The sequence below is a fragment of the Haematobia irritans genome, chromosome 2, assembly GCF_050003625.1.
Source record: "Haematobia irritans isolate KBUSLIRL chromosome 2, ASM5000362v1, whole genome shotgun sequence".
In the NCBI taxonomy this organism is placed as follows: Eukaryota; Metazoa; Arthropoda; class Insecta; order Diptera; family Muscidae; genus Haematobia; species Haematobia irritans.
In genome coordinates this window covers 59,731,668-59,741,749 of record NC_134398.1, presented here as the reverse complement: position 1 = coordinate 59,741,749, position 10,082 = coordinate 59,731,668, and positions in this window count along the sequence as shown.

Sequence of the window (10,082 nt, the reverse complement as noted above, 5' to 3'; positions counted from 1 at the left end):
GATGTCCATAGATCCAACCTGCTCATCGTTAGAGATTATGTATCGCACCGAATTGGATGAAGTTCCAGGATCTTTGTGTGCTTTTCAAGGCACACAAGGCACAAATTTTCCACAGAAATAAAATTTTGGCAAAAGTTTCTATAGAAATAAAATGTTGACAGAATTTTCTATAGAATTTGTTTGTCCTGTAACCTTTTCAACCGTTGTTGCGCCACCACCCGATTTTGCAGCTTTGGCTTCTTGTTTCGCCAATTTCTCGTTCAGCCTTTATTTGTTCACGCGATTTCATACTGGTTGTCGATTCCTTATTTTGTGTCTCAGGCACAGAGAGTTTACTTTACCTGTTTCTACAATTGTTTCGGATATTCCCGTATTTTTGCTTTTACTTGTTTAAATGCAGGATGTTTTCATTCAAAGAACAATACAAATACAAATTAATTTCACAACTACGGTAATCATCTGGATGTGACAGAAGCAATTACAAACAAACACATTGACAGTTGTTGTTTTTGTCCTAGTGATTTTACCTTTCTAAGTGTACACTGGTCGGATCGATACGACTTGTCGGCGATGACTAAATAATCGGTAAATGCGTTATCGATCCCATGAACATGCAGCAGTATCGATTATGCCTTCAGACTTAAAGGGCACCTTATACGGTCGGATAAACCCTGCGACACAACACGTTGCGGCGACAAATCCGCTAGTAAAGGGTGATTCTTTTGAGGTTAGGATTTTCATGCATTAGTATTTGACAGATCACGTGGGATTTCAGACATGGTGTCAAAGAGAAAGATGCTCAGTATGCTTTGACATTTCATCATGAATAGACTTACTAACGAGCCACAACGTCGAATTTTCAGTGAATGGGCCCTAGAAAAGTTGGCAGAAAATCCGCTTTTTTATCGACAAATTTTGTTCAGCGATGAGGCTCATTTCTGGTTGAATGGCTACGTAAATAAGCAAAATTGCCGCATTTGGAGTGAAGAGCAACCAGAAGCCGTTCAAGAACTGCCCATGCATCCCGAAAAATGCACTGTTTGGTGTGGTTTGTACGCTGGTGGAATCATTGGACCGTATTTTTTCAAAGATGCTGTTGGACGCAACGTTACGGTGAATGGCGATCGCTATCGTTCGATGCTAACAAACTTTTTGTTGCCAAAAATGGAAGAACTGAACTTGGTTGACATGTGGTTTCAACAAGATGGCGCTACATGCCACACAGCTCGCGATTCTATGGCCATTTTGAGGGAAAACTTCGGAGAACAATTCATCTCAAGAAATGGACCGGTAAGTTGGCCACCAAGATCATGCGATTTGACGCCTTTAGACTATTTTTTGTGGGGCTACGTCAAGTCTAAAGTCTACAGAAATAAGCCAGCAACTATTCCAGCTTTGGAAGACAACATTTCCGAAGAAATTCGGGCTATTCCGGCCGAAATGCTCGAAAAAGTTGCCCAAAATTGGACTTTCCGAATGGACCACCTAAGACGCAGCCGCGGTCAACATTTAAATGAAATTATCTTCAAAAAGTAAATGTCATGGACCAATCTAACGTTTCAAATAAAGAACCGATGAGATTTTGCAAATTTTAGGCGTTTTTTAAAAAAAAAAGTTATCAAGCTCTTAACAAATCACCCTTTATAAGGCCATGTTCGCGAGTTGCAGGGACGTGTTGGCATAAAATCAAAACAACTTTGATTTTTTCCGGTTGGGAGGCACAAATCTTCACGTGTAAGGAGATGTTAGCCAAACATTAGCAATAACAAATTTATTTTCATAATTAAAACAAGCATTTCTGCAATGAAATTAGTGACGGATCGCTAATTCAGCTTGGAATTTTTATTGTTTCTTCCATTTTTACTAAAAACTGGCTTTACACCTAACTTTTCGTCCATCTTTATTGTTTGTGTTTATGCTTCTTCTTATTTCTTCATGTTGTTTTCATAATTGTTCGTGCAGTGTGAGGGTAAAACTTGAGCGAACATACAACAAATAGGCGAACCTCTGTCGTAGCGTTTGTCCGACCGTCTAAGGTCCGCTTAACTTATAATGTGCACATTATATGGGATATGTTCGACGCGAGCACTGTCGTCCGGAATAACTGATAGTCTGTAAAGCGCCTAAAGCGCATTACGAGTCTGTGGTAGCGATGGGGATAAAATCGAAATGGTGGCAGGGATGTAGTTTTTATGTTTTGAGAAAGTTTCTTTGACTTTAACCATTTTTTGCGTACGTAAGTTAAGCGAATTAAAAAGGGAAACATTAAGCCTAGTACTAAGATCACGTTTTCGCACGAAAAACTGTTATATTCCATATAAAAAAACGTTAGCGCGGAATAAATGCGAAATCTTTGTTTTGAACATTTTCAGACACATATTTATACAACCCTGGATTTTTCGCACGAAAAAATAGGCAGGCATATTATTTCGCATAAATAAGTTAACATTCCTGGGATTAAGACCCTATTTACGGAGATATACGAAGATATTCATTTTTCGCAGAAACGAACTTAGTACTAAGCATTAAGGTTCGAGTTTAGCCGCTAATTTTCACTAAAGTGAAAACTAAATCAGTAAAAAAAGTTATAAAATTATACATATTTGTTGCAGATTTCATTCTAACTTGATGGGGAATATCCCAAAGCAAATTTTTACAAAGTTTGTATTCCTTAAAATGGATAATTAAAGAAAAGTAATCGTGAAAAAATTACGATTTTAGCGGCTAATCTCGAACTTAATACCCATCTTTATACACAAATGAAACATAGAGATTTACTAAAAAATGGAGTTCAAAATTGCAAGAATGCGTTCATGCCATACGAAGTTCAAGATGGGCGCATTATTGTAAAATTTACAAATTTTAAGAAATTCTGAACTATTTTTTGGGAGATAGTAGATCTTTATGTTTCATTTGTGTATAATTTTCCCCTTTTTTACTTCACTTTCCTGCCAACATGTCTTGAATTTGACGGCGCTTCTTAGAATCCCCAACATGTCGAAAACAGTCGTATATTAACAGGTTGGCTTATAAGTCCCCGGTCTGACACATAGATGGCGACGCTAGTATTAAATGCATATTATTTTTATATAGTACCACCCTTCAAATAATTCGTGTCAAAATTTCTGTAAGTCAATTACTTTGTGAGATAGAGCGTCTTTTGTGAAGCAACTTTTGTTATTGTGAAAAAATGAAAAAAAAAGGCATTTCGTGTTTTGATAAAATACTGTTTTCTGAAGGGAAAAAATACGGTGGAAGCAAAAACTTGGCTTGATAATGAGTTTCCGGACTCTGCCCCAGGGAAATCAACAATAATTGATTGGTATGTAAAATTCAAGCGTGGTGAAATTAGCACGGAAGACGGTGAACGCAGTGGACGCCCGAAAGAGGTGGTTACCGACGAAAACATCAAAAAATCCACAAAATGATTTTGAATGACCGTAAAATGAAGTTGATCGAGATAGCAGAGGCCTTAAAGATATCAAAGGAACGCGTTGGTCATATCATTCACCAATATTTGGATATGCGGAAGCTCTGTGGAAAATGGGTGCCGCTCGAGCTCACATTTGACCAAAAACAACAACGTGTTGATGATTCTGAGCGGTGTTTGCAGCTGTTAACTCGTAATACACCCGAGTTTTTCCGTCGATATGTGACAATGGATGAAACATGGCTCCATCACTACACTCCTGAGTCTAATCGACAGTCGGCTGAGTGGACAGCGACCGGTGAACCGTCTCCGAAGCGTGAAAGTCGAAATCGCGGCAAAACGGCCCCATATGAAGAAGAAAAAAAGTGTTGTTCCACCAAGACAACGCACCGTGCAACAAGTCATTGAGAACGATGGCAAAAATTCATGAATTGGGCTTCGAATTGCTTCCCTACCCACCGTATTCTCCAGATCTGGCCCCCAGCGACTTTTTCTTGTTCTCAAACCTCAAAAGGATGCTCGCAGGGAAACAATTTGGCTGCAAATAAGAGGTGATCGCCGAAACTGAGGCCTATTTTGAGGCAAAACCGAAGGAGTACTACCAAAATGGTATCAAAAAATTGGAAGGTCGTTATTGTATTATTGAATTTATCTTGAATCTGGCTTACCATAGCTGAATAAATAAATAAATAATCGTTGTATCGCTCTTGAAGGGAACTATGTTGAATAATACAAACGAATTTTGACAAAAAAATATGTTTTTCTTTGTTAGACCGGGGACTTATCAGCCAACGTGTTATATCCAAAACTCCTCGCAAAAGCGCCGTCAATATTGAGAAGTTGTCATTTACGAGTCTGTGGTAGCGATGATATCCAACGTCTAAAACTCCTCGCAAAAGCGCCGTCACTATTGAGAAGTTGTACCACTCCAAGTTACTACAAAATGTATAGCATGAGTGCAATTATTAGGTGCCTTTTCAAATAAATTTAGAACGACCACAATAAGAGCCAGAAAAAGTGAATTTTAAGATAGTTGTAAAAGAATCATTGCGGTCAAGTAAAACACGATTGTCTAGATGTTTATTAATTTGATTAAACGTTTTGTAAATTCTTATAAATATAACATGTATACGACTATCACATCACATTTAATATAATTTTTTGCATTAATAAAAGAATGATGTTGAGTTACAAGTAGAAACTTTCTACTAAAAAGTTACATGTTGCAGCGTATATCAGCCAGTGTTTTTATTCTCGGTGGAGGCAGCGTGTCTGGGAAAATATCTGAAAAACTATCACTTTATTCCATTTGGAAAGCCAAAAAATTTTCACCAATATACCTTTCACTATTTTAAGCGAAATAACTGTTTTGAGCACTTCATTATCGTTTTTATTTAAATAAATTATAATAAACTAATTGCGCTTGGTGTTTCAAAAATGGCTCTTGTAACCATGATAAAACAAACTTGATGTCAACAGTACAGAATGGACTGCATATATGGCACTTCAATAGGCGTTGTTTAACTATTTTCTTTGCGCTTGTTAATGACTCATATACTGAAGATATAAATCTATTATAAAGATATAAACTGAGTTATTATGTATACTGCAATGATTTTCTGGTAATAATATTATATTAAAATGTACTTACAGTTCTAGTTACTGAATAACATAAACAAACAAACTCTTCTTCATTGTTGTTAGAGTAACCACTTGTGATTGATAACAGGCAATTTGCTTATGATATTTAGAACATAGAAAATGTTGTTTTTGTCGAACAGAGACTACATCTCTTATTCTATCATGCTTGTAACAATAGTGATGACAAAATACTTTCATGTTCATTTCATACTTTTTGATACGCTTCCCCCATGACAGTTGGCGATTGTTGTAGTGTCACTCACGAGTCTGTCGTAGCGATGAGGATGAAACGGAACTTTGAAATGCTGCCAGGGTTAATTTAAAATTTTCTCAAAATATATTAATTCTATGAAGTAAAATAGAATTAAATTGGCTTTAGTGCCATATAGGGTTTACTTTTTTAGTGCATACATATCGGTTGAAATCGGTTCAGATTTAGATATAAGTAGCTCCCATATATGTAAAGGGTGATTCTTTTGAGGTTAGGATTTTCATGCATTAGTATTTGACAGATCACGTGGGATTTCAGACATGGTGTCAAAGAGAAAGATGCTCAGTATGCTTTGACATTTCATCATGAATAGACTTACTAACGAGCCACAACGTCGAATTTTCAGTGAATGGGCCCTAGAAAAGTTGGCAGAAAATCCGCTTTTTTATCGACAAATTTTGTTCAGCGATGAGGCTCATTTCTGGTTGAATGGCTACGTAAATAAGCAAAATTGCCGCATTTGGAGTGAAGAGCAACCAGAAGCCGTTCAAGAACTGCCCATGCATCCCGAAAAATGCACTGTTTGGTGTGGTTTGTACGCTGGTGGAATCATTGGACCGTATTTTTTCAAAGATGCTGTTGGACGCAACGTTACGGTGAATGGCGATCGCTATCGTTCGATGCTAACAAACTTTTTGTTGCCAAAAATGGAAGAACTGAACTTGGTTGACATATGGTTTCAACAAGATGGCGCTACATGCCACACAGCTCGCCATTCTATGGCCACTTTGAGGGAAAACTTCGGAGAACAATTCATCTCAAGAAATGGACCGGTAAGTTGGCCACCAAGATCATGCGATTTGACGCCTTTAGACTATTTTTTGTGGGGCTACGTCAAGTCTAAAGTCTACAGAAATAAGCCAGCAACTATTCCAGCTTTGGAAGACAACATTTCCGAAGAAATTCGGGCTATTCCGGCCGAAATGCTCGAAAAAGTTGCCCAAAATTGGACTTTCCGAATGGACCACCTAAGACGCAGCCGCGGTCAACATTTAAATGAAATTATCTTCAAAAAGTAAATGTCATGGACCAATCTAACGTTTCAAATAAAGAACCGATGAGATTTTGCAAATTTTATGCGTTTTTTTTTAAAAAAAAAGTTATCAAGCTCTTAACAAATCACCCTTTATATCTTTCGCTCGATTTACACTCATATGAGTGTCAAAGAGGTCAAATTTTTACATCGATTTACATGAAATTTTGGCATTATCCATGCCAAACTTGGTTGAAAACGGTTCAGATTTAGATATAGAACCCATATACACCTTTCGTGCGATATGTGTGTAATTGGCCCCAGAGGCCTCGACTTGATTTCCTTCAAATGTTGCACAAAGAGTACAATGATGGTATCGTCAAAGGCGCCAACTTTGGTTGAGATAAAATCAGATTTAGATCCCTGCCAACATTTTTTTGAATTTGACGGCACTTCTGAGAAGCCCAACCACGTCGAAAAAATATAAACCTTTATATAGCTTCCAATAGTCAAGTCGTGAAGGGTATAATATAGTCAGCCCCGCCCGACCTTAGACTTCACTTACCTGTTTTATCTATCTGTTTGCATAGAAATAAACGAACAGTACACATTTTTGGTGCCATCGAGTTTTATTTAAAATCTGAAATCTACATATCAATTATGAGTAAAGTTTAATTAATCTGAATACAAGATAACTGAAATATGATTTAAATAATTTTGATATTTTAAATAAAATAATATATGACTAAAATATCGGCTGGAATTTAAATTGAATATTAGCATTTTTAGAAGAAGTGATCACATTACAAATTATGCTTTAATTTATAATTTCACCACAAACGCAATGAATAGCAGTTTTTACACTATATATAACCAAAACTTGCGTTTATCATGATTTTCACGTATATACTTCTTCATCATACTTTACATTTTCTTAGAAAATAACTCGATGGATTTTTTGTCAATTTTAATTACTTTGAACCCATATTGTTAGTAGGTATTATTGTGTGAATGAATTGTTAGTACGTTTCTAGTATAATTGGGATTTTGGTCTGATAAATTACGGATAGAATTCTCATTTAATTTTAGTGGATGTGCAAGTACATAGCCATAATAAAGGCAAATCGATTTAGAAAATAAATCTATGAAACAGCTTCAATGGCTACAAAAAGCTTCTCCTGCATGAAGTGCATATTTTGAAGTGTAAATCCAATTATATACAATATTTCTAGAGAAACTCTCTTCTTTTCCAGATTTATAATTTCTTTTCTCGAGTTTGGAATATTTGTAGACACTGTAAATGTTGTCGATCCATGTTGTTTTTGCGAATTCTTTCAGTTCTTTGCATTTGCGATCTGCATTTTTACCAATATAGGAAGTAATTCCCAATATTGTGAGGAAGAAAAACAATATTGATAGGAAATCCAAACAATTTTATGGTAACAAATCTACGAAATTTTGGTTGTATTTGGTTTTAAAATTCCTAATTAGTTATTCAATAGAATTTGTAAAAACATAAAAAAGATATGGATCATGATATCATCTAAAATTCGAAAATTTTGTTGACAATTGAATTTTAAATTTTGGTAAAGACTATTTCAGAAGATTTTGTCTTTTTTTAGCTAATAGCACAACTATAATCCTTTCCATACATCGAGAAGTCATAATTCGATTACAAGAGTTTGACCTATGTAGAAATCCACTAAAAATAAATGATGATTCCAAAATGTATTTAAATAAGAATATATAATTTCAATATTTAATATAATTTCGTATTGGGAAGAGGTCGACTATATTGGCATTCTTAATGAACAATGACACTCAAATATCAAATCGCGATATAGTACATTTATGCTAATTGTTCAGAATTTAGGATAACTCATAAGTTTTTGCATTTTACACTCAATTACAATGTCACATTACATTAAATTGGATCAAGATAATTCTTTAGAAAATTGTAGTATTCCAACTTATTTCCTCTCGAATACAGTGTTCGTATCTTCGAAATCTAAATATCCCAGCGACATTAATTAAAATGTACATTTTATTAAAACATGCCATTGTCCTTAAAAATAATTCGATGTACAATATAGAAACCACTTCTTCTGTTGTTGTCTGAAACCATTATTTGCTACACTTTCTTTACTTTCTATAGTCGACGAATATGCATATAAAAAAAAACGTTTGCAAAACGATTACTGAGTATGAATTGAGTAATTAAAGACTATAAACTAATTTGTAAATATTGAAAATATAAATGTGCAAATTACATATTTTAAAATGTAGGATAGATAATAGATTGGGTAGATTTCATACTTAAAAAATAATGGCGCACATATTGATGGAAATTGACTATTAATTCGATATACGTTGTTTGAATTTCCACATTTTTTACGAATCAGTAAAAATATCCAACGAAACGCAATGTTTTATTTTATGGAGTTATAAACGAAATTACTTTTTTTAATTTGTAATATAGTTTTTTATATATGAAAAAGCGTAAATTTCGAGCATAGTGCAAAAAACGGATCATATATGAAAAGTAGATTTATGTGCTGTGAAACTATTTTCTAAGAAATACCTGATTAACTTGAAGAAAAAAAAAGGTTTGCATCGTATTACTTACTTTAATTCTTCAGTGAATCAGGAATCACTTACAATAAATTCTGGGATATTCCATAGATATATTTACACGATAATAAATTATACGATTTTTACTTAAAAATTGGATATCACATTTGTATCAGAGTCCGAAAATCTTCCATCGTAAATATTTAATAATTTTATTGCAATATCTATGTTTGTCAGATAAGACCTTTTTCAGGTTATTCATAGATTGTCGTACTGTGGTAACTTCTTCATTCGTAAATTCTGTAGATAATTTTGGTTTGGAAGTTATAGCTCAATTATATCATTATTTATAAAATGATTTCAAACGAACTTTGGTTATAAACATCATTCTTAACTTCCACTACGTCGTTCCAGAAAAAAGCATATGAATAACACTGTTGGGAGGATCCATATTGATAATTTTTTTAATATTATCGTGCGAAATAATATATTTACGGAAAACACACTACAAACTTTTCGATGTTTTGCCAGTATAAAGGCAATTTTCTGCCAAAAAGTAATCTCAGCTCTAGCTTTAATACTCCAAAGGAAAATTGTTAATACAGGACAGGCATTGCTGAAACTTATTGGATTAAACGAAGAAAATTCCTCTTTGGTAAAGAATACACTGACTGATGTAAATGGGTCATCATCAGAAATTGTAATCATAATAAAAATTTCCTATTTTGGGGGAGTTAAGGAGTAACTAAATCTTCCAGATGACACATAAATACTTTAAACCTAGGACTAAGAGCACAAGTTCGCAACAATGTATGACTAAACCTTATTCGGATTGTAGTACTTGTGTTGCAATCACATGTACTATACTCCGAATACGGCTTCGGGCGAACAGGTAAAGCTAAGCTACCTATTCACGATGGTACAACGTGCTATATAGGGATTTCACTGAAAATCGTAATACTAGGCTTAAGTAGAAAAGTTGACTCTAATTGATTGAAATTGTTTAAAATTTATTCAGGTGTCACATTGTGTTAGCACTATACCCGCACACCTTGTATAGACAGATGATGTTGGATATTAAAAAATCTACTACTAACCAAAATCTATGATACAAATCTTTCAAAATAATTTGGTGTTGCAAATATCCTTTTTATACAGTATAAAAATATGAGGATTGGCATAGAAACTGATTTTAA